General features: G+C 41.2%; 1 protein-coding gene and 1 pseudogene across 19 annotated transcripts in view; both read left to right on the plus strand.

Annotated features, from left to right (window-relative positions):
* RYR3 (ryanodine receptor 3) overlaps positions 1–25,699 on the plus strand; it is a 529,106-nt gene that overhangs the window by 102,617 nt on the left and 400,790 nt on the right. The gene's annotated exons all lie outside the window — the stretch shown is intronic.
* On the plus strand, positions 4,195–4,419 carry LOC123584740 (annotated as a pseudogene).

Genomic DNA, 25,699 nt, shown 5'->3' on the forward strand with positions numbered 1-25,699 from the left:
AACCTGGTAGTGTTATTCTGTGTAGCGTTGCTTTGAACTAGAATTGCCAGATTAAAAAAAAAAGAAAAAAAAAGAAACCCAGTTAAGCTTGGATTTCAAATAAACAACTTTTAAGTACATCCCAGATGCTGCCTCCCATCCTATATTTTATACGGTGAGCCTACTGGGCAGAACATAAACTTTAATATTTCAGGTATGGACCTCAGTTGCTGCTTCTGTAGAATGAAAAATGGATTTTTAGGATTTTTAGTCATCTACTCAGTTATCTATGCCTGGAACAATGCTTCTTACAAATGTGACCAAAATCCACTCCTTGCATGGTTAAAAAAAAAAAAAAAAAAAAAAGGTAAACATCACTTTTTCATAATGCAACTGAGGTTCACTTTCTGATTGCTTTGATTACTAACCAGTGGCCTTTCTGTCTGTAAACACTGAGACAGGCAGAGAATTTCCAGTTACCCAGTTGACTTGGCCAATGGACCAGGTAACTGTATTCTACTTAGAAATACGGGACAGGCCTTCCTGTTCAGAACACCATGCAGTGTCCCCTTTTTGCATCTCTGTCCTCTCTGGCACTCTGTCCTTTGAACACTGCCACTGTGGTCTCTCCAGATTCTCAGCTCTGTCTCCTTTACTCAGACTCCCCTGGACTCCCCTCCCCATGCTGTGGGCAGGAAGCTGGAGCAGCTGTATGGCTCTGTCTCTCTTCATTAACTGATGCCCTATGTCTTGAAAACCATTGTTTCATATACAGTATTTTGTCCTACTTTTCTGTTGCAGGCGGAAGGGAAAATCTGGTCCTTTAATTCCATCTTTATTTCCAAGTTAGTTTCTCACTCCTGGAATTATAGTTACGGCTAAAAAAAACAGATGAATTAAGACCCACCTCTGGGAGGAAATCAAGAATTTATCTTGTAGGTTGAAAAAGCTTGGAATGGAGAATTGTAACCTGAGAGACTGCTAAAAGAGCCAGGGCCCAGTGATCCTGGGATTCAAATCATGTCCCTGCTAGTTGAGACAGTCCAAAGAAGGTATAAACCCCCCAAATACAGAAATCAAGTTAAAACAGATGGTCTTTCCTTTTTTCTTTTCCGTTGTTTGACTTTGAACCTGGAAAAATTGTACATCTCACTGCATAAACACAATCTGGGGCTCTATGTACAGTGATAAATGATACAAGAGGGACTGTCTCGTATAATGCAGTCACGTGGGGAATGCATGTCACAGCACCAATTACGCAGATATTTGGGCCTGACCTGCTAGCTCATCAGACTCGGTGGCATTACGGCTCCTCGTGTATTTTTAAATAACTGAACCACGATGCTTTGCTTCTTCAGAACATTTGATTGGAGGGACTCAACGCTCCCTAATTTGGAATTCTTGGAGATTAACTGAAATGAACAGGCAGGTACCCTCCATGGTAGAAATTAATTATTCACTATGTGCCAAAATGTTGAAAATGATTTGTTACCAGTTTAGACAAACTTTTGGTCACTGAAGTTCATCTTCGTTATTCAAATGCAAGATCAGCTGTCTGTAATGGGTCCGAGAGGAAAAACTTATCAGATGAAGAAAGCCCAGGACTCAGAAAGCAACGAGTAGTCTGTGTACTTGGCTGCCTTATTTTCATCTAATTGTCAGGGAGAGTTGGAATTCAGTGTAGACCTCTGAGAAATTCTCCACTGTGAATTCTTTCAACTTGAGAGTGCTAGGAATGGCGTGGGCTCTGCACAGCATGGCCGTGGGTGGAGGGAGCAGTGGGATACCATTGCCACTCTCTGTCCCTGGCTTACAAGCTGGCTTCCTGTGGGTGCATCACTTGTCAGCCCCCTATGCCAGGGTTTTTCTTGCTCTGGCTTTTAGAAAGTGTGCTTCCCTAGAGCTGAAGTTGTCTAGCGGAACCCCTGAGAAAAGCTACAAGATAAGCAGACGAAACTTAAATAATAGATCGTCATGGTGTCTACACAAAGCTCAGCCATCACCTTGGCCACTTTGCAGTATTAAGGGATGCAGGCAAATATGTTGCCTGCCTTTAGGAGTTATGAAAGGAAGGGGTGCCTAGCTGGCTCAGTTGGTAGAGCACTCAACTCTTGATCTCGGGGTTGTAGGTTCGAGCCCCACGTTGCCTGTGGAGGTTACTTAAAAAGAATTAGGAAAGCAGGTGTTTGTAGCTGCAAGTATCCAAGGAAACAGATGTGTACCTTGCATTCAGATGTACATAGCGAGAGAAGTTCGTGTGACCACATGCGGCCATGAGAAGGAATGAGATAAAAGATTGGTTACACAGGATACATGCAGGGGGATCATGCAGCACCACCTGTTCTCTGGGCACGGTCTGTCATCAAAATGATCATTTTCCAGTTATTTACTAATTGGACAGAGCCGCCCAAATCTGAATCACATCAACTTTGCCTTAAGAGTGGATCTCCCTTACTGCTCACACACAAAAGACCTTGGGGGGTAGCAGTGGTTCCATGCTTTCTGAGAGGCTGAGTCTTCACTCGAAAACCATGGTTTTGTGCAGGTCTCTTCCCTTTGTACAGTGAGGATTTTTCCATCACCTTGGCAATAAGCATTGAGAAATAGGGAGAAAACTATCAGAGGCTTGGCAAATGTATGGTCTGTCCTGTCTTTTGCATGTTTTCTGTAGTAATCAGCTCCACGAAGACATTTGAGGGCCAAATTAACCCCCAGGAAAGAATTTGTCACAGTTGCCTGCCAAGAAATCTCATATTACTGTGAATGGAATATCAAATTTATGTTTCCTGTGTGTCAGCTACACCTGCTGTTGCCACTCACTGGGCTCCTTAGTGGATAGTTTCGGAGTTACTAGAATAGTCACTTAGGCAAATAGATTATGAATGTGATTGTTGACATGAAATGGATCCATTTCCTTTCAGACACAGTTATGGGCTGGTGGAGAACATGGTTTCTGGTGAAGGAATGCACCTTTTCCATTTAACAGCCCCTTTGGCCAAGGCTGGGAAGGCCACGGGTGGTTCTGGGCACTGACTTGCTGGTGACCTCTTCCAAATGCCAGAGGTATGTTCCCAAGCTGGATCTGGTCTTTGATGCCATTCCTCCAAGGGGACTGAGCTGACAGCAGAACCCCCAGCTCTTGTTAGGGCTTTGGAAGAGGCAGCAGGTGGTGGTATGTGGGTTTTCATCAAATTACTTGGTTATCACCAGTAGGATCACTTTGTAGCCACCCCAACCAACTATCCACGTTTGTTGGCAGAAGTCTCCTTGCCCTCCAGGGAAAGGAGAGGAAAGCCTTCAGGGCCTAGAGTCTGTCACCAGGGCTCAAGAGGATGGGACTCAAGGCTTTTCTTGGGCTACAGTGGATGCCTGGGTTTGGTAGTATCTCTGAAGCTGAGCAGTGTGGCTAAATCCAGCTCCTGCTCCACAGATGCATTTTCAGAACTGTCCTCCGGCTTGCCTGTTTCACACCCTCCCACTTTGGCAGCTTCCTGTTTGCAAACAGATTTGCTTGTTAAATGGAGAAAACCAAGTGTGTATGCATTTGTGTCAGGAAAAGGAGGAGGAAAGCCAGTCTTCCTGGAGGAAGGCAGCTGGGGTTGTCTTGATCAGGAGAACAGGATTCTGTTCAAGGAAGGAAGATTCCTTGGGGCGCCTGGGTGGCTCAGTGGGTTAAGTGTCTGATTCTTGGTTTCTACTCAGGTCATGATGTCATGGTTTTGTGAATTGGAGCCCCACATCGGGCTCCAAGCTGACAGTGTGGAGCCTGCTTGGGGTTCTCTGTGTCCCTCTCTGTCTGCCCCTCCCCCACTTGCTCTGTCTCTCTCAAAATAAACTTTAAGAAATAGAAGATTCCATAGGCTGGTTTCTCCATCTTTTATTTTTTTAATTGTATTTTTTTTTTTTTAATTTAGAGAGCTGAGCAGGGGAGAGGGGCAGAGGGGGAGAGCAAGAATCCCAGGTAGGTTCCATGCTCAGCACGGAGCCCAACGTGGGGCTCAATCCAATGATGAGGCAGTTATGACCTGAGCTGAAATTTAAGACTCAGACACTCAACCAACGAAGCCACTCAGGCACCCTGGTTTTTCCATTGTTTAATTGCTGTGGTCTTTTGAGGATAGGAATCATCTGCCCATCTCTGAATCTGAAAGACAAGCGTAACATCTTGATAATTAGGATTTTTCAATAGCAATGATGTTTTTTTTTGTATATAAAATCGCTTCTCGGCCTTTTGGCTAAGATCATGTGTAATATCTGTTCTTATCAGTTTAAAATGACTCTTTTGAAGAAAAAATGAGGCATTCTTGCAACCTCTTGAATTCTGGCATTTTTGCTTTTGGGACCGGTCTTAATAAACCCTTTAAGAAAAGCAAGGTAGCTTGCTTTTCCCAGGAAACTTGGTTAAAGCACATTTGTATTGTCCAAAATATCTTCTCATTGATGTAGAGGATTTGCAGAAGATTTATGTCTTGGGCGAGAGTTCATCGTATTTTAGCCATCTTCTCCAAGGATGAACATTAGATGCTATAGCAAGTGTGATTTCCAAATGCACATGAACTTTGAAACCAGAGTAGAGAACTGTTAATTCCTAGTGGAGGAGCCATGCTATTTGATAGATGAGATAGTCTTCTATTAAAAATAATCATCACAGTGCAGTAGGTTAAGTGCTGTAATAGAGGAGTGTACACATGCTTTGGAGGCACAGAAGATACAAGAGCGGGGATGACCGCCTCAAGCCAGGGAGTGGGGAAGGCATTTGGACTAGACTTGAAAAGAAAAGTAAAAATATAACAGGTGGAGAGAATGGGAACCACATATTCCAGGTATTGAGAAAAGTGTGAAGGAAGACAGAAAGACATGAAAGAGCTGGGAAAAGAGGGTTCTAGCAGAGTTGAGTATGGCCAGAGGTGGAAACAAGCACAGAAAGATGATCCTGGAAGGATAGTTGGAGAGACCAGACTTGACCCTATAGGATATGGCCTATAAGATAAGCTAGTCTAGAGAAGTACTTCATGGAAGGTTTTTGAACAGAAGTGATGTCAAATTTGTGTTTTTTTAAGTTTATTTTATTTTGAGGGAGAGAGAGCATGAGAGTGGGGAGGGGTGTGGAGAGAGAGGGAGAGAGAGAATCCCAAGCAGGTTCCATGTTGTCAGCACAGAGCCCAGTGGGGGGCTCAAATTCATGAACTGTGAGATCACAACCTGAGCTGAAATCCAAAGCCAGATGCTCAACCGACTAAACCACCTGGGTACCCCAGATTTGTGTTTCAAAACAACTAGCTCTAGGAGTGCCTGGGTGGCTCACTTGGTTAAGTGTCTGACTTCAGCTCAGGACATGATCTCACCGTTCATGGGTTCAAGCCTCCTGTTGGGCTCTGTGCTGATAGCTCAGAGCCTGGAGCTTGCTTTGGATTCTGTGTCTCCCTCTCTGTCTCCCCCACCCCCACTTATACTCTGTCTCTTTCTCAAAAATAAACCTTAAAAAAAAAAACCTAGCTCTAAAAGCAGTATAACTTTCCAAGAAACACAAAGACAGAAGTTCTGCCCAGGAAAATCAGGCATAAGGTCATTGTCAAAAGACATGAGGGCCTTAACTTCAGACAATGGGAGTAGGGATCAGACAAGGGGACACATTCACCAAGTATCCAGATGGTACAAAAAAGAAGGTCTGGAAACTGAGTTGCTTTGGGGGAATCTGGGGAATCTGCTGGCATAGCGAGGGCAGAAGCCAGAATGCAATGAGTGAATGGAAGTGTGTGAGTGAATGGAAATAAAGAAGAGGCAGCTGTCAGAATATATGGCTATTTATTTACAGCAGCTTGAAAATGCAGGGAGACAGAAGGACGAGTAGCCTTTGGTGGGAGCACATGGGGGTGGGACATAGTCATCCTGCTGCATGTGTTTCATAGCGAGGGAAACTCAGGCTTACGGTGGGCAGGAGGGAAGGATCAAGGAGAGAGAGAAGAGCAAGGGGATAATTAGTGGGGGAAGGTTCCTGAGGAGACATGAGCAGGGGCTGGAAATCTGCAGCTAAAGGAAAGAAGTCAAATTTGAAAAAGCCACTGTGGAGAAATTGAGGTTGCCGAAACCTTCCGTTCTATCTCTTTTGGTAACAGGGCACGGCCAACTTTGAAATTCTTCGTCTTGGAACAAGCATCTTAGAGGTTTAAGTCTTGTTTCTGCTGGCTGTCCACTTTGCTAGACTAGGTGGGGAATCCATTTGAAGTAGGAACGTTGGTATCAGCCATTGGAGGTGGGCTCTCCATCATGAAGCAAACGCCTGGATGTTGGAATCCACTGACTATAATTATAAACATGAAGATCCTGTACTCCCCACCCCACTTTTTAAAAAATCTGTGGGTTGTCCTTTAGACTTGTTGGAAAATCTATAAGGAAATGAAATGTCTTGATGGAGAAGGGCTCTATCAAACTTAATGGAAAGAGTAGCTTTACCTGATAGTATGACCATGTAAAAGACAACCTTGTAGCTTAATTTACTTGCTCTCTAAAACTTAGGCATTAGAACTGATTATTGCCAGGGCTCCTTTTAATTTTAAGATTCCGTGGGGGCATGGTTCTAAGTGGAATTGGTGCCCATTCAATCAGCGAGACGTGAAACAAAGAAAAAGTGATACAGCATGTGCTCACTGGTAAAGAAGCTGGTGTCGATGGACTACATATGTATAAAGTCCCCATGTCACTACTAGGCATCTGCAGCACAAGGACATTTTGCCTGCATAAGCAGTGTTATGCTTCAACTCAGAATATATGCCAAGCACACTTGAGAACTTTCATATTTTGCAGCTGAAGTACAACACAGCTGGCCTCCTAAATGATTGAAAGTCCTTCACTCCACCAGAAAAATTAAAATTAAAAGACTGTTATGGTGCCTCTAAGAGAACAGAGAAGCAACCTATAATTATGAATTTATCAGACAATAGGTGACTTTCCACAGTGATCCTTAATGTAGTACCCTAATCGTGCTTTCTCCTTTGTAGAATCCAGCCCTGTTCTCAAGAATTTGAGTAGCATGGAGGATGGAAAAGGAGAAACGGATGTGTTGCTCATCCATTAGGGCTGAAATAAGAAAATGTAATGGGTTTCCCTTACCTGCATCTGGGCAACCGATAGAAGAATCAGAGTGTCAGGGAGGTGGGTGTTCAGCAGGTGACCTGGGTGTCTCAAGCTCAGGGCCCTGTGTATATGTCTCCACAGGGCTTAATCCATTCCTGTGTGTAACATTACTTAATTGGTGTTGAGGTTGGGCTAATATTTTTATATTGACATAGAAGAACAAGGCAGATCTGTTGATTTCTTGTAGGTCATTCTTTTCAGAGTCATGGTACCTTCACATCTCTTCTTATTCTTGGAACATAATAAGGTGTGGTTTATCATCTTCATTTTATTTATAAGTGAAAACACAAGTCCATTTCAACAAAAATGATCAGGGCAGGTGGAGTGCTGGAATCAGGACTCTGAATGGACAGCATGTTTTTATCCTTCTCTTTAGAAAGAAAGAAAAATAAAAAAAAAAATTAAACTGATGTTTGAGCTGTTTATGTAGGTTTGGTTTTTTTGTTTGTTTGTTTTTTTGTTTTTTTTTTTGTTTTTGGTACCTTGTAAGAAAGGAATCTGTTTGTTTTTGGTGAGGCCCCATGATGAAATATTCCCAGATAGAAGAAATTTAAAAAACAAATATATTCTGGATTGATTCCTACCATTGGTAAAATGGAATCCTACGCTGCCTATGGCCTGTATGTTGCAAAATGGTAAGCTGTCATGCTAGGGGCATTTTTAAGTACCTGTATTGTGCCAGGAAGTTAGTGTGCTGGAGATTGAGGGTATCAGCTGAATAATATAATAAATGACCTATCCCCCTATCATGGTGAACAACAGATATAGCCCCTGTTGTCACAGCTTACAGTTGAGTGGGAGACAGGAGAAAGTAAACAGAAGATTCAAATTCTATGAAATAAGCTATGATTGCAGTAGTATGTCATGGGAACAAAGGAGGAGTCCCTAACTTCTTGGGAGTAGTGCTTTGTTATGGAGAATTGCCTTGAAAAGGAGACTAGAAGACTAATGAGTTAGCCAGGGAAAACAACACAAATGGGTTGGGGAGGTCGAGAGGAGGCACTCAGGTGCTGTTCCCTCTGTGCAGAACATAGATCTGGCAGTTAGCAAGATCCAAGTGAGCTGGAGGAGAAACATAGTGAGAGCTGATGTTCCAGTGACCATGGCTCCTGGTGAGATGGGGGTGAGGCAGAGGCTAGGTAGGGCCATGCTGTGTCAGGCACGCAGAAGGGCCTACACATGGCAGTCTCTCTGAGCAGAGCTGCTCTGGGTCAGTCACTGTGGGTCTAATGATAGGTTGGAAGGAGATAAGACTAAAGGCTAAGAGACCAGCTTGGAGTTAGTTCACACTCCAGGTTAAAAATCAAGACATGGGGCGCCTGGGTGGCTCAGTCGGTTGAGCGTCCAACTTCAGCTCAGGTCATGATCTCACAGTCTGTGGGTTAGAGCCCCGCATCAGGCTCTGTGCTGACCGCTTGCTCAGAGCCTGGAGCCTGCTTTAGATTATGTGTGTCCTCTCTCTGCCCCTCCCCCGCTCACACTTTGTCTCACTCTGTTTCTCAAAAATAAATAAATGTAGGGGCGCCTGGGTGGCGCAGTCGGTTAAGCGTCCGACTTCAGCCAGGTCGCGATCTCGCGGTCCGTGAGTTCGAGCCCCGCATCGGGCTCTGGGCTGATGGCTCAGAGCCTGGAGCCTGTTTCCGATTCTGTGTCTCCCTCTCTCTCTGCCCCTCCCCCATTCATGCTCTGTCTCTCTCTGTCCCAAAAATAAATAAACGTTGAAAAAAAAAATTAAAAAAAAAAAAATAAATAAATGTAAAAATCAAGACATGGGGGTGCCTGGGTGGTTCAGTCAGTTAAGGGTCCAACTCTTGGTTTTGGCTCAGGTCATGATCTCGTGGTTTTGTGGGTTCGAGTCCCTCATTGAGCTCTGCGCTGCCAATGTGGAGACTGCTTGGGATTCTCTCTCCTTCTGCCCACCACCCCCACCCACTCGCACATTCTCTGCCTCCCTCAAATAAAAAATAAATTAAAACAAAAACAAAAAAAACCTCAAGGCCTGACTAGGAGAAGGGTGTTGAGGTAGAAGTAATCTGGGTGGTTTGGGAAATACTTACCAGGGCTTGGTCACCGGATATGGAGGCAAAGGCCAAGGAGGGGAGCTTTGAGGATGAGGTCTGAGTTTCTGGTTCTGCAAGCCAAGTAAGTGTGAGAGAAGAACTCTGGAGGAGTAGCTTTGAGGGATGACAGGAGACCATGAGTTGCTTTTTGACACCTCTGAATTGTCTGTGAGAAGTTGACAGATGCCAAGGAAGCTGTGGATGTAGGGACCAAAAGCCCAGTACAGAGATCTAGGCTTGAGAAGAAGCTCTGAGCCTTCAGCTGAGGAATCCAAGCCTTTGGACTGAGGGGATGAAGTTCCCCAGACACAGAGTGGAGAGTGGATGGAGCAGAGGATGTAGGGGAGGACCCTAAGGCATGTACCAGACAAGGGAAGGGGAGAGGGAACAGGGCACCAGAGGAGATTGAAAAGGCGCTTCGAGGCCAGTCACAAAAGGACAAATCCTGTATGATTCCACTTAAATGAAATGGCCACAGTAGGCGAATGCCCAGTGACAGCAGATAGGTTAGTGGTTGCCAGGGGCTGGGGAGAAGTGACTGCTAATAGGCATGGCGTTTCTTTTTGAGGTGATGAAACTCTTCTAAGAGTGGATGGTAGTGAGAGTTGCACAATTTCTGTGAACATATGGGAAACCGCTGAATTGTCCACTTGGAAAGGCTGACTGGTATGGCATGTGAATTATATCTCAATAAAGCTGACCTGTAAAAAAAGGAGCTTCCATAAATCCAACACCTTAATTACAGGAGAGCTAGGGCTGGAGGGGGGAATTATAAATAGTTGTCAGCTTTCTCTTCCTTATTTCTAAGGTCTTCAGTGATCAGGCTGAGCCCATCCACTTGACAGAATTGCTGGTGCCCAGAAGATTATGCTTACAATTCAATAAATTAAAAACAGACCAACATGAGAAGGACATCTCATTTCGAAACCAGAAGGCTGTGAAGTCTTTTCCTTGGTACAATAAACACAATGCGGTGACCACGTAAAAGGACTTGGAGGCAAGCAAGGCTTTGAATTACCATCATTTTTCACATCCATCCTGAGAGAATAGTGTTATCTTTTTTATTTTGTATTTACAGAATAAACAGAACCTATTCTTGCAAAAATGGCAATTTAAAAACTTTTAAGTCAAGGAGTTTTTTTTGTTGTTGTTTTTTCCATAATTGCTTCTATGGGCTTGGCCTCAGCCTTCAGTCTCTCTGGGACCCCACTGAGTTGCACTCTACTTGTTGTTTGTTTTTTTTTTTTTCAATCTCCCAGAGCTCCCCAGGGAGCTAACATGGATCAATTAAATGGAATGGATGCAAGGAGAATCCAGTCCAGCCAATAGGGAGAGCAGATATATGGACAGCAGATTTGGGAGAGCCAAACTTATGACTCAATCTTAGTAATTAGTAAAGTAGGAGTTCCTAGCCCTTACATTAGTAAGGATTGTTTTTTAGTAGTACTATTTTTTTTCGGCAAACTTTTCAAATATAAAAGATTTGTATGAATGCTATGAGAACTGGGAACACAGAGGCTCAGAGGAATGAATAACAGTCCCAGGTTCACACATGGGATTAAGTCAGGGAGCCAGAGTTGAAACGCAGGGCTTGAGCTCTCCTGGCCTCACCATCTTTCCCCCCCCCCAAAGGGTCTGGCCTTTGGATGTGAGAGATGGGGAGCATCTGAGTGAGGACTTAGAAATTGGACTTGCTGAAGGGCATGTGTGAGCCTTAGGACTGGCCAAGCCACGTCCTTCTGAAATGAGCATGTTAAAAAGCCTCTTTGAGGTTGTGTTGAAATGTGACATGACCTTTAGGTAAAATTCTTAGCTAGGCCATTGGGGACTCAATCACAGCAGAGTCCAGCTTTTTTCTTTTTGGAATGCCTCTGAAGACCAGCAAGGTTCCTGCTGCAGTGTCAAGTGGTACCTTGATGAGAGAAGACCCAGAACTCCAGTCATTTCCAAGTGCTGGGCAGGGGCCTGGGCTGTCATAATGAAGCAATGGTGTAGGTTTCCCCTTAGCTTGTTGATAAAAAGACATTCCAGAAAGGCAGAAGGACAGCATTTTGATATTCATCCCTAATTCTCTGTTCTACAGTGGATCCAGCATGCTGGTAATAATAGAGTCTTGTTAGCAAGACAAGAGTAGCACAGGGGAGTAGAAACTCAGTAAATATATCTTCAGTAGTGAGTCCTGTCTAATCAGGCCAGGGTTACTAAGTAGTCTCCAACTTACAAGTGGTCAGAAGTTTACTTTAAAGCTGGCTGTTAGAGATACGGAATGAGTTTTCCAAAAGAAATAATGATAGAAATGGAAGTTGTAGATAATAAAAATTGAATAGATCTGGAATTAGCTGAATGGCAAAATGGGAAATCTGTGGAGTGCTGCAACCAGTCTTGGAGGGGAGAAGGAAAGAGATAGCTGTGAAGAGGTCTTCATATAACCACCATTCCAGCCATAAAGAAGTAAGCCTGGACAGTAGCATTCCTAATGTTGGAATTATCAGTCCCGAAGGACTAAATGCTCACTTTTAATTAAACTCATGAAGCCCTAATCATGCTGATCAAACTCATCAATCAGTATCAGTTGGCTAACCTTTCTTTTTTTTTTTTTTAAGAAACCTATCTTTCTGGTGACAGGAAGATCCCATATTGATATCCATTACAGCAGTTAGGTAGAGCATTAGAATAACCCAGTTATCAGATGTATTCAGAAGCAGAACCAAAAATTTGGTAGATTTTAAAGGAGTTACGTAGTCGCATAAAATGTGGAAGGTCTGCTTGAAAACAGATATATTTAGTGACAAAAAGAATCAAAGTACCCACCACTTGAGGTTAGTAGTCGTGGGTGATGACTAACACTTTTATTCTTTGCCTTTAGATTTTGTTTCCCTTCACTGCAATGCATATTCAGTGCATCTTTATGATGGGGCAATTCTGTTTCACTTGGAGCACATTTTCAATAAATTGATTTTCAGTTGCCTTCTCAGAAAACTTCCTCAGGTTCCAAATGGTGTGGACTTTGGACAGTCTCACGGGTATGGGTGGTCCTTTGCAGGCTTTCTGGTTTTGATTGTTTTATTTTGTACATAATATATGGTATTCATACTGAAATTTGGTGTCCATTGAAGGATATTAGAGAAGCACCAATGAGTGACTGACGGCTCCTGAGAATTTGGGGGATCAGAGTCTCTACTCCCTAGCTAAGTGCTGGACTCACTGTCTTTCCCATTTTTTAAAACACCACTTATGGAATACTAGTGTCTGCAGAGAGCAATAAAATGGCATATTTGTTGTCAACAGAATAATGGTAGAATATAGACATGCAGATAAGCAATTAGACTATTAAAATTGCTATTGCAGAAGGATAAATAAAGAGTTAATGGACCACGGGTGGAGGAGCCTCAGAAGTCTGGGGAAAGCTTCATGGAAATGAAATTTGAAGGGAGACTGATTAGACTTTGGATAGGTGAAAGGTGAGTTGGGGGAGTGAGTCTTTTCGAAGCACATGGAACAGCATGGAAAAACAGGAATGGGAGAACTTTGAACGTTCTGGGGCTGAAGAATAAAGTTCTAGAGAGCAACAACAATGTGAGAGATGAGCTTGGGCTTGGACAGGTAAGTAGGAACCAGATCAGGAAAAAACCTTGTATTCTCTGTAAAATAGTTTAAATACTAGTGTGTACGTGGTAGGAAGCCACTGAATTATTTTGAATAGCACACTTGAAAAGCCTCTTGTTCTCCATTCATTTGTCTATGTTGTCATCCTTACCTAGGACAGGAATTAAGTTGGATATAGATCTTCTAGGTAAGAAAGGTTGCATTTATTCCCTCTGGCAATAGTAAAAGAAACTCTGAACATTAGTTTCCCCCCATCTTTGAGGGGAAATTGTTTGTTGTGGGTGGGTGTGTGGGTGTGTATGCGCATATGTATCATAGAATTTATCGTTTTAACTATTCAAAAATTTTTTTAATGTTTATTTTTGAGAGAGACAGATAGAATGTGAGTGGGTTGGGGCAGAGAGAGAGGGAGGCACAGAATCTGAAGCAGGCTTCAGGCTCTGAGCTGTCAGCACAGAGCCTGACATGGGGCTCGAACTCACGAGCTGTGAGATCCTGACTTGAGCTGAAGTCCAACGCTCAACCAACTGAGCCACCCAGGCGCCCCTATCATTTTAACTGTTTCTAAGTGTAAAAGTCTGTGGCATTAAGTATTTTGACAATGTTGTATGCCCATTCTCATTTTGTATTTTCAAAGCTTTTTCGTTATCCCAAATAGATTTTCTGTAACCATTAAGCAAAAACTCTCCCCCCATCCCCATCCCCTGATAACCTATTTCCTGTATCTATGAATTCACCTCTTCTACATATTTCATACAAGTGGAACCATACAATCTTTGTCCTTTTGTGTATGGCTGATTTTATTTAGCAGAATTCTTCCAAGGCTCATCTGTGTTGGAGCATGTATTCTTTTTTATAACTGAATAATACTCCATTGTATGCATGTACCACATTATGTCCATTCATCTGTTGAGAGATACCTGGGTTGTTTCTACCTTTTGGCTGTTGTGAATCATGCTAAAGTGAACATTGACCTACAAATATTTGTTTGAATTTTTGCTTTCATTTCTTTTGAGTATATACCTGAAAGGGGAATTGCTGGGTCATATAATAATCCTATGTTTAACATTTTGAGGAACGACCAAAAGGTTTTCCATAGTGGCTGTGCATTCTCACTACTAATCTACAAGGGTTCTAATTTTTTCACGTTCTTGCTAACACTTGTTATTTTCCTTCTGTTGTTGCTGTTTTATTATTATAGCCATCCTAGTGGGTGGGAAGCAGAATCGTATTGTGGTTTCATGCACACTAGGTTTGGGATACACAAAAGTGTTTTTTAGTGCGTAATACCAAGCTTTGAAGACCCTTTTGTTCATGAGGCTTCTTAAAATAAGTATTTCTGGTTTTTCCATACAAAATGATGTTTCATCGTAGACTTAGGTTTCCAAGGTAAGGCTTATAGTTGCATTCTTTCAAGTTTTTAGAGTAAGCGAATCTTTGATTCTGCAATACTCTCTAATGAATTCAGGATCAATTTACTGAAACTGCAGTTCCCAGCTCTCTCAGTATGACTGGCTATGCAAGTTCCGCTTTCCTTGCCCTGGTTCAGACCTTCCTTATCTCTGGGCTGGTGAAGGGCCATGGCTATGATCTCCCCTTCTCGTTCTAAGAGCGCACACATCACAATCAGACCCTGTTTGGAGTCCCAGCTTGCCACTACTAGCCATGACATCTCAGACGAGTCCTTTAATCTCACTAAACCCTTTGTCCATGCCCGTAAAATAGTGCCTACTTGACTGGCCTATTGTAAGGACAACGCACATCGAACCGTTAATACATTAGTACCATGCGTGGTACTCAGAGCATGCTCAGTAATTATTAACTTGGGCTCCTATTACTCAGCCTACGGACTTACTGCTCCGAAAACTGGATGATGGAACTCCTCTTCTTGAACTACTCTGGATTTTTACTTTACCAAAACAAAGTTCAGCTGTTTGGCAGTTAGTCCTTTGCGGTCCAAGTTACTAGCTTTATCTGCTGCCTTACCCCTTCCCCTTGCCGGCCCGAGCCACCAGCCAGTATAGACCAGACACATTCATGTGACCAACTTCATGCCTGCTCTTTCCCTCTGCCTGATTGAACCTCATATAAGGAACTTGTCCTTGACTTGAATACCTATAGGAAAACCCCTTTCCTGTGAAGCCCTGCCTGGTATGCCAAGCTGGGTTGTGGCTCCCACATCACTGTTACAGCAATTGTCACAAGGATGACAATCTGCTGTCACAAAGATGTTTTTGCATTGGTCCCCTCTTATCTCATTATCTATATCATACATACTGTGGGGGCTCAATCAAAATGTAAATAGGGAATTACTGAAACTACACACGTCAGTTACAGAAACCAGCCCTGCTCCCTGTTGTCTAGCTTAACATGGTTGGTTAGGATTGTGGGTAGAATTTCTGCATCTTAAAAGTTCCCTGTCTTTTCATGTGATCATACGGCCATTGGAAGAGACGCCTTAACAGTGAACCATGGATGAATCTTACTTGCTGCTGTTGGTCTCGACAGTGTATTATTTATTCAACAACTCTATTGAATACCCAGTTTCTGTAAGTCACTTAATAGTCCCCGTAAGGGAGATAGAGAATTGCTTGAGATGTTTCTGTTAATGAGGCTCTCAAGATGAATGTTCTTGCTTATCCTGTGGCTTTGAGGAATGTAAAATCTAGTAGGAGGAATTGTGGTCTCTATTTTCTGGAAAGGCCTTGGGAAACTGTGACTGCTCATACCATCATTTTATTTCCAAAATAACTCCTCCTCCTTGGTTTGTAGATGGGGCCACTTGTAGTCTTGAGTCAGCTCCTTGAATGTCTGGTGAAATTTGAAACTAGAGAGACCAGAGAAATTCTGCTGCTTGCAAAGAAGTCCAGAGGGGGATCACAGTAGGAAGCAGTTCAGAAGGAAACATTCAACAAAATAACCCTGTGCTGGTGACAGTCTGCAAAGGGTTTTCTGACTCTCACTGTTTGGTCTCAAGTTGTGCTAGGTTGAGACGCACAATTTTGTCTCTTCTTTTTTTTTTCCTCTTTAAAGAAAATGTGTTGCTGTGTTCCCTCATTGTTTATAACCTGCCTCCCCATCTCTCTGAATGTATAATAAAAGCCACAAATTCAGTAGCATTCTTCTGGAAGGGGGAAGAAGTGTGAGTCAGGAGAAAAGTTAAAGCAAAAAGCTTAGACTAAGCATTCTTTTTAAAATTAGACATAAAACTTTGTTCTGAGCTTCTTGACAGTTAAGGCAAAAGAGAATAATAAAGTAACAGGAACTGAATTAACATTTTGGAATACTATGATTTCCAATCTTTGAAATTACTTAGTTGAAATTTTTTCTTTTATCTTATGAAAATGTGGCAATTGTAGGCATCCACTGTGGACCTTTATATGCTTTAGCCTTGCTTCGAAATTTGAGGTGATGTTGGATGTTGGAAGTAAAGATGGGCTTTTTGTTCCTGAGTTTGAATGATAGTAGGCTACAGGCACTGTTCCACATTTTTTAGTCATTAAAAATGTTGCCCCTGGAGGTGCCTGGTTGCCTCAGTTGGTTAAGCATCTGATTCTTGCTTTCAGCTCAGGTCATGATCTCAAAGTTCATGGGTTCAGGGTGGAGCCTGCTTGGGATTCTCTCTCCTCCTCTCTGTCTTCCCTCCTCCATTTGTTTATGAGCTTTTACTCTCATAAATAAATACAACTTAAGAAAAAACAAAAGTTGCCCCTGGAAGTGGCACCTTGCCTGCCTCTTACTGTTAACAGTGCACTTTTTGTACTAAAGGCAGCTTAGTAGGTAGAAAAATGACACAAAGGTTGCATGTTTATTAAAGGCTTCTATATGTATCTAATTGTATTCAACCATCCCAATGACCCTCTACTGTCTCCTTATCATCCACAATTAACAAGGATAAAACTGAGACTCGTAGGAGTTGAGTAAATTAGCAGCTGACTGGTGGCAGAACCAGGATTGGAAACCCAGTCCTGGGATCCTCAAGTCTCATTTTTTAAAAATACATTTATTTAAATTCAAGTTAGTTAACATATAGTGTAGTATTGGTTTCAGGAGTAGAATTTAGTGATTGATTTCTTACATGTTACACCCAGTGCTCATGCCAACAAGTGCCCTACCTACCCTCCAGCAACCCTCAGTTTATTCTCTGTATTTAAGAGCCTCTTATTGGGGCGCCTGGGTGGCGCAGTCGGTTAAGCGTCCGACTTCAGCCAGGTCACGATCTCGCGGTCCGTGAGTTCGAGCCCCGCGTCAGGCTCTGGGCTGATGGCTCAGAGCCTGGAGCCTGTTTCCGATTCTGTGTCTCCCTCTCTCTCTGCCCCTCCCCCGTTCATGCTCTGTCTCTCTCTGTCCCAAAAATAAATAAACGTTGAAAAAAAAAAAAAAAAAAGAGTCTCTTATGGTTTGCCTCCTCTTGATTTTATCTTATTTTTCCTTCTGTCCTCCTATGTTCATCTGTTTTGTTTCTTAAATTCCACGCATGAGTGAAATCCTAGGATTTTTGTCTTTAACTGACTGGCTTATTTTGCTTAGCATAATACCCTCTAGTTCCATACATGTTGTTGCAAATGGCAAGATGTCATTCTTTTTTATTGCCGAGTAATATTCCATCATGTGAATCTATACCACACCTTCTTTATTCATTCATCAGTAGATGGACATTTGCTCCCTTTCCATAATTTGGCTATTGAGGGGCACATGTACCTCAATGTTTATCGTAGAGCTATCATTTTTTAAAATTCAATCATGTTCAACAATTACTTGCTGGGTTCCATAGTTGCTGGCTAAATAGTGCCTCTGATGGATATAAGGGTCCAGAGGAGAATATCCAGCAAATTACTGAACTTGAGTGTTTTTTTTTAATGTTTCTATTCTTTTTGAGACAGAGACAGAGCATGAGCAGGGGAAGGGCAGGGAGAAAGGGAGAGAGAGCAGGCTCCAGGCTCTGAGCTGTCAGCACAGAGCCTGATGCAGGGCTTGAACTCACAGACCATGAGATCATGACCTGAGCTGAAGTCAGACATTTAACCGACTGAGCCACCCAGGTGCCCCTAAACTTCAGTGTTTTAAGTGTATGGTTATGTGAGTCAGTAGGTGTCCATTATACAAGTGCAGTAGTATCAGAATTTAATATTATACTCTCTTGAATTTAGCCCTAATCTCATTTTACAGAGCAATATCATAAAATCTTTCTGATTAAGGATTTTAAAACATTCAACTGTGATGATGAGTAGTTAGCAATAGAGAACTCCTGCTCATAGCTACAATTTTGTGTGTTTGAGTATTGTCTTTATGACTAGTATTCTTTTTTCCTTGAAAAATACATTTTGGGGTAAGGACGTAAAAAAAAAACTCTTATATTTTATTTTCTGAAACTGAATATTGCATGGTAGTGGGTCACTGAAAGTTTATTCATGGCTCTCTGAAATGAACGCTTAGCCGTCAGCTACACATCTCCAGATGGGACCAGCCAGCAATCAGCGGCATCACAATGAAAGACAGAGGTAGAAAGGAAACAGGTCCGGATTCACTACTCTAAAACATGAAACTGCAGCCTGACATTAAAGAAGTATCATGGCTGCATATCCATCCCCTTTTCCTGATAGTCATTCTGGATAGGAGCTCTGATCCCAAGGAAGTAGCACAGGGCAGGTCTTGAGTACACCAGAAATGCTCACGTAGGAAATGCTGTCTTGGTGAAACCTTTCTGAAATCCCCTCCCCTTCCAGTCAAAGAGGTCTCTTCCTCACCACCTCTCCCTTGTCAACCTCAGCCATCAGCTGTAATATGCTGCCACATATCGTCCATTATCTTTGTAGAGTTTGTTGCTTGAGGGACAGATTGATGTCTTTGTCTTGCAGTGGTAGACCATCTTGATATTCTTGAATAACGTGAAATTTCTAGGTGAGCCTGTTGTTCATCAGGCAGTCGGAACTGTGGTACGTTTCCTTCTTCCCATACATCTCTTTCCATCTCTTGTGCTGCATTAGAGTAAATAAGCTGGTTGCATATGAAATGACACTTAACACATGAGCACTTGGTAATTAATAATGTTGGACACTATATCAGGTTTAACCAGCTCTGCTCCAAGAAAGATCCTACTTTCCCTTAACTTTATGAAAATTGTCTTTTTGTGTGTAGAAATGGAGATGTATATTTTGAAGCTTTTAATCCGTACCCAAATATCTTGAATGAACAAAAACCTTCTTTATTGCTGAATAAACACCAAAAACAAAACATCTCAAATCTATATATCTAGTCTTCATACATCCATTTTAAGGCAAAATACAATGCCCACGTGGAAGCAAAGCCTTTAAGTTTATTCAGGGATTTTTCTCCTTTCCTTGAGAGGAAGATGAACAGAAGAACTTCTCAGATACATTCCAGTTCTAAGACTATTTGATTTCTTATTGTTTTTTAGCATTCACCCAATCAGACCAAATTAAGTCATTTTTTTTTCATGACTTGATTTTTAAACATGAATAATAATGAGTTGTAGATTAGAGGAAGTATTTTAATAAAAAAGTCAAGAGTTGTTAATATGATTCTGTAGCATACCATGTTAGGTTTTTAAGTTTTTTTTTAATTGAGGTATAATCAACATATATTACTTTCAAGTGTACCACGAGTCACTGTATGTATATATTATGAAGTGATCACCAGAATACGTCAGTTTAATTGCCACACATAGTTATAATGTTTTTCTTGTGTGATAACTGTTAAGAATTACCCTCCTAACAACTTTGATTTATACAATATAGTATCAACTATAACCACCGTGTTGTATATTATCTCCTATGACTTATTTGATAACTGGAAGTTGGTACCTTTTGACCACCTTTACTCATTTTGCCCATACTTTTGCAACATCTATCAGTGCTTTTGTATTTATGAGTAGTTTTGTTTAAGATGCCACATAGGAGTGAGATCATCCAGTATTTGTTTTTCTCCCTCTGATTTCACTTAGCATAATGCTAAGGTCCATCCATGTTTTTGCAACTGGAAAGATTTCCTTCTTTGTTAGGGCTAAATTGTATTCCATGGTATATATGTCACCTATTCTTTATTCATCCATGATGCTTAGGTTGCTTCCTGGTCTTGGCTGGTATAAATAATACTGCAGTAAGCATGGGGGTACAGGTAACATTTCAAATTAGTGTATTTGTTTCCTTTGGGTAAATATCCAGAAGAAGAATAACTGGATCGTATGGTAGTTCTAGTTTTAAGTTGTTGAGGATCCTCCCTACTGTTTTCCATAGTGGCTCCACCAATTTACATTCCCACAAATGGTGCACCAGGGTTCTGTTTTCTTGACATCCTTGCCAACACATGTGATCTTTTGTCTTGTTGGTAATAGCACCTCACACCTGTTAAAATGTCTATCTCATTATGGTTTTGATTTACATTACCCTGAGGATTACTGATGTTGAGCACCTTTCCATGAACCTGTTGACTTTCTGTATGTCTTCTTTGGAAAAATGTCTCTACCCATGTTATTAATTGGATTATTTGGGGTTTTTTGCTATTGAGTTGTCTGAGTTCTTTATATATTTCGGTTATTGAACCCCTTAAAAGATAGGATTTGCAAATATTTTCTCCCATTCATTGGGTTGTCTTTTCATTTTGTTAATGGTTTCTTTGCTGTGCAGAGTGTTTTAGTTTGGTACAGTTCCTCTTGGGTATTTTGTAAATTCTAGTGTCTTTGCTTTTGATGTTAGGTCCAAAAAATAATCACCAAGATGGATGTCAGGAAGCTTACCATTTATGTTTTCCATGAGTTTGATTTCATGTGTTACATGAAAGATTTTAATCCATTTTAAGTTAGTTTTTGTGTGTGGTATAAGAGATCTAGTTTGATCCATTTAACTGTGACTGTTCAGTTTTCTCAGGACCATTTATTGAAGAGACTCTCCTTTCCCCCATAGTATAGTCTTGGCTTTTTAGTCATAAATTTAATTGATCATGTATGTGTGATTTTATTTCTGGATTCTCTATTCTTTTTCACTGGCCTGTTTTTATGCCAACACCCTACTTCTCTGATTACTATAGCTTTGTAATATAGTTTGAAGTCAGAAGACACGGTGCCTCCAGTTTTATTCTTTCTCAGGATTGTTTTAGCTATTCATGGTGTTTTGTGGTTCTGTATAAATTCTAGGATTATTTTTTCTATTTCTGTGAAAAATGCCATTGAGGTTTTGATAGGGATTGCATTGAATCTGTATATTGTTTTGCTAGTATGGACATTTTAACAATATTCTTCCAATCGATTGAATACAGTATCTTTTAATTTATTTGTGTTGTCTTCAGTTCTTTGATCAGTGTGTTAGGGTTTTCAGTGTACAGATCTTCTGTGTTCTTGGTGAAATTTATTCACGTGTATTTTTTTATGGAATTGTTTTCTTAATTTCTTTCTGATAGTTCATTATCAGCATATAGAAATTTAACTGATATTGTATATTAATTTTGTATCCTGCAACTTTATTAAATCTGTTTATTACTTCTGGTAGTGTTTTGGTGAAGTCTTGAGGGTTTTCTATATATAATATCATGTCATCTGCAAATATAACAGCTTCACTTCTGATCTGGATGCCTTTTATTTCTTTTTCTTGCCTAATTCCTCTTGCTAGGACTTCCAGTACTGTGTTGAATAAAAGTGTCCAGAGTGGGCATCCTTTCCTTATTCCTGATCTTAAAGGAAAAGCTTTCAGCTTTTGACTGTTACATATGATGTTAGATATGGGTTTGTCATATATGTATAGCCTTTATGATGTTGAGGTACCTTTCCTCTATACCTACGTTCTTGAGTTTTTTTAAAAAAAACATAAATGGATGTTGAACCTTGGCAAATGCTTTTTCTGCATCTGCCGAGATGATTATACTTTTTATCCTTCATTTTTTTTAATGCTATCACATTGATAACTTGCAGATATTAAACCATCCTTCCATTCCTGGAATAAATCCCACTCACACGATCCTCTTTTTCTTTTTTAAGTTTTAAAAATATTTACTTATTTTTTGAGAGAGTGAGAGAGAGGCAGCATGAGAGGGGAAGAGGTAGAGAGAGAAGGAGACACAGAATCCAAAGCAGGCTCCAGGCTGAGGCTGTCAGCACAGAGCCGGACGCGGGGCCCCAACTCCCGAACCATGAGATCATGACCTGAGCTGAAGTTGGACGCTTACCCAACTGAGCCACCCAGGCGCCCCTCACACGATCCTCTTAATGTATTGTTGAGCTCAGTTTGCTAATATTTTGAGAATTTTTACATCTGTATTCATCAGGAATATTGGCTTGTATTTTTTCTGTAGTGTCCTTGTCTGGTTTTGGCATTAGGGTAATGCTAGCCTTATAAAATAAGTTTGGAAATGTCTACCCTCTATTTTTTGGAAGAGTTTGGTAAGGATTGGCATTAATTTTTCTTTGAATATTTGTTAGAATTTATAGGTGAAGCCACCTGGTCCTGGGCTAAAGTCTTATAAATAACTGAGCTTATAGGGCCCCATACCTGACTGTAATTTGAATATCTGGTGACTTATATTCCTTTAAGCTGTTGAAATTCTCAAGCTTCAACAATAAAATAATTTCAAGAGCATCATCTCTATAAGAACCTTGTCTTTCAGTCATCAGAATGGCCAGTGGCTCCACCATCTTGAGAAATAAACAATACTTTACATTTGGGGATGGGACACTGCAGGAGTTTGTTTTTCCTTTTCCCCCACTCTGATCCTTCTTGTTTTCTACATTCCCATAGAATAATTGTTGAAACAGGTAATATAAGAGGCCTGGGAAGCTAATCTTTCAAAGTGACTAAGTGTTTCTAAGAGTTATACCACCAGGGACCCCAAAGAAGTTACAATTTTATTTATGCTCAGTTACTATGGATTAATGTGGAAGTTTGCAAGGAAGACAGAAAAAAACAAAGCTTTTTTTTCAGCCCAGTGAGTACACCATCTTAGTGAAGTATTGTAAGCACTAAGAGTTGTCATATAGCTCAAAAAGATTTAAATATTTTCTTGTAAACTACCTTCCTTGCAATAATAAATCGAGCCTCTTCTGAGAAGGTTTAAAAATCAGAGATGATAAATTGCAGGATGTAGTGCTACGGGATTAGTCTTTCTTCCTCTTAGCTTCTGGGAGCCAACCCTGATGATCAGTTTTGAGCTTTTAATGTTGCTGTCTAATTTACTGGTTAAAATGTGCCATTGATGTCACTAATGGTTTCATTGTGCTTTAATGAAGCTTTTTGAAGAGAAGAAACACTCCTCAGAACTATGAACGCTTTCCCAACACTACATCCCCTCTCAAAACACTATTTTAAGGGACTTCCTCCTTTGTACATTTTCCTTAAATTGATTTATTGAGAACTTTTTGAGGACGTGTAGAAAAATCACAAAAATCCAATGAATAATTTAGAAAGCTATGTATTGACTGAGTAGCTATGACAGTTGGCTTTGGAAGGACAGAAAGCTCTGTTAAATATTGTATGACATAAATAAAGTTGCTTTTCAAAAGATGGTTCATTATTAGGGTTTCCTTCAGGAAATAGAAATAGTAGCATGAGATAAGGACATTTCTGTGGCTCTCTACAACACCCTCGGCCAGAAGTTGTATGGAGCACATAAGGCCTTCAGGCTGGATACACCTAGTGTTGGTCTAAGAGAGGGGCACATGGGCAAATGAATGAGTGAGGTTTCCCACCAGTGTCAGGAAAAACAAGGAAGGGGGAGGCATAGATGTTTTGAGAGCTGTGCCTGCTAGAAAGCTCATCAATTGCTGGCAGCCTAAGAAGACAGTATAAATTACTTTCTTACGTCTTCATTTTCTTAGACCCACCTTCCCTATTCCTGCCTAGAAAAATGATTCAACTGAGAGGTCCAGAAAAGAGTAGGTCAAAGTGAGCTGCCTTAAATAAAACTGTTGGCGATGCCACAAGTAGGTGGGAATAGGGGTTCACTGGGCCTCTCATGCAAGGCTGGTAGGACTGAATTGCTGCAGCCCTTTAGAAGGTGAGGTGCAAGTATCTATCCAACCATGTGTTTCTACTTCAGTGTACTTGGCAGGAGGTAAGCATAAGACTGTCCATTACCAGAGCACCTAGATGGCTCAGTTGGTTGAGCGTCTAGCTCTTGATTTCAGCTCAGGTCATGATCTTGGTGTTGTGAGATCAAGTCCCATGTCAAACTCAGTGCTGAATGTGGAGCCTGCTTGAGATTCATTCATTCATTCATTCATTCATTCATTCATTTATTCATTCTCTCTCTCTCCCCCCTCCCCACCTCTCCCCTGCTCATGTGCATGCTCTCTTAAGAAAAAAAAAAGGCTATTACCAAATAACAGAGGTACTTAGAGGTACTTTAATACCTTCAGAGGTTAACTATGAAGCAGTGAAAGGGAATGAGCTATATCTGTTGCAGCCCAACACAGTAGAATCTCCAAGATGTGTTGTGTGTGTGTGTGTGGGGGGGGGATGGTGGGAGTTGACAAATATGTCTTTTATGAGCTACCACATAGTTTCTGTATGTATACATATCATATATGATACATATATGACACATATACATATCATAGATATCATATATGTGACACATATATCATATATATATCACATATATGACATATCATATCATATATATCACATATATATGTATATGTAAGTTTCATTTACGTATAGTCACACATAGATGGGAGCATATGTATATGTGTGTATAGGTATGTCTGAGAGGAAGCAAACCCATTTTTTACTTTTGGGAGGAGAGCGATAGGAATGGAAAATGACAGCGTTTTCTGAAATGCCAAAAAGACTTAAGTATGTGTTCATGTATCACTGATCTAATTTAAAGCTTAAAACAAAAAGCATTGCCCCTTTTGTGGTGGGACTGGGAAGTGTGTGGGGCCAGGGAAAGTTTTTGCATCATCAGTGGTCAGTCAGCATATTTTAGATAACAAACAACTTGACTTACTGGACATAGGATTTCTTTGTACTGCTAAGTACATGTTACCCTCGCTCAGAATGCTTGTCCTTGCCTGCAGATCTGGCTCCTTGTAAAATGCTAATGTAACAGCTGGTTGTGGTTTACCTCATAGGTGCCTCACAAATATTAATTACGCAGTTTCAGATGAGCGTAAGTTCATGTTCTCTTCATGGCTGAATGAGTTTGTAGAGAAAGCCAAGATGAGTGTCACAAGTAGTCGCCTTGAGGATCATAAAAATCATAGATGCTGATGTAAAAAGAGGACTAGAACAGCCGGAAGAAAGCCAAGTGTCTGCTTTTAGTTACGGAACAGCTTGATATCTTCAGAGCACTAAAGATATTATTGAACTACATAAATGTAGTTTTCAAAACAATACACCTACGTTTAACCTGCCAGCCCCCTTCCTGTCCCCGCATCATCTGTTGGAGGAAAATTGCTGTTCCAAGATTTTTCTTCCCTCTGGGCTATTAAAGCTTCGTGTCACTTAAGATCACCCCTCCTGAGCTTTGTAACAATGCTGCATTTAAGTCGGGTTTTCAGGTGACTGTGGAACTAGTCTTAAGATAGTCAACCATCTCGCCTCAGTTTTTCATCATGTGGATCACTTACATTCTACTAGATGTGAAGCTCTTTATAGTTCTGATAATCTCACTTGGAACTAATTAGTTTTGCAATGTCTAGCTTATATCAAGTGAAGATAGAAAAATCCATAGAGGGGCGCCTGGGTGGCGCAGTCGGTTAAGCGTCCGACTTCAGCCAGGTCACGATCTCACGGTCTGTGAGTTCGAGCCCCGCTTCAGGCTCTGGGCTGATGGCTCATGATGGCTCAGAGCCTGGAGCCTGTTTCCGATTCTGTGTCTCCCTCTCTCTCTCTGCCCCTCCCCCGTTCATGCTCTGTCTCTCGCTGTCCCAAAAATAAACGTTGAAAAAAATTAAAAAAAAAAAAAAAAGA

This window comes from Leopardus geoffroyi, chromosome B3 (assembly GCF_018350155.1).
Source record: "Leopardus geoffroyi isolate Oge1 chromosome B3, O.geoffroyi_Oge1_pat1.0, whole genome shotgun sequence".
NCBI classification, from domain to species: Eukaryota; Metazoa; Chordata; class Mammalia; order Carnivora; family Felidae; genus Leopardus; species Leopardus geoffroyi.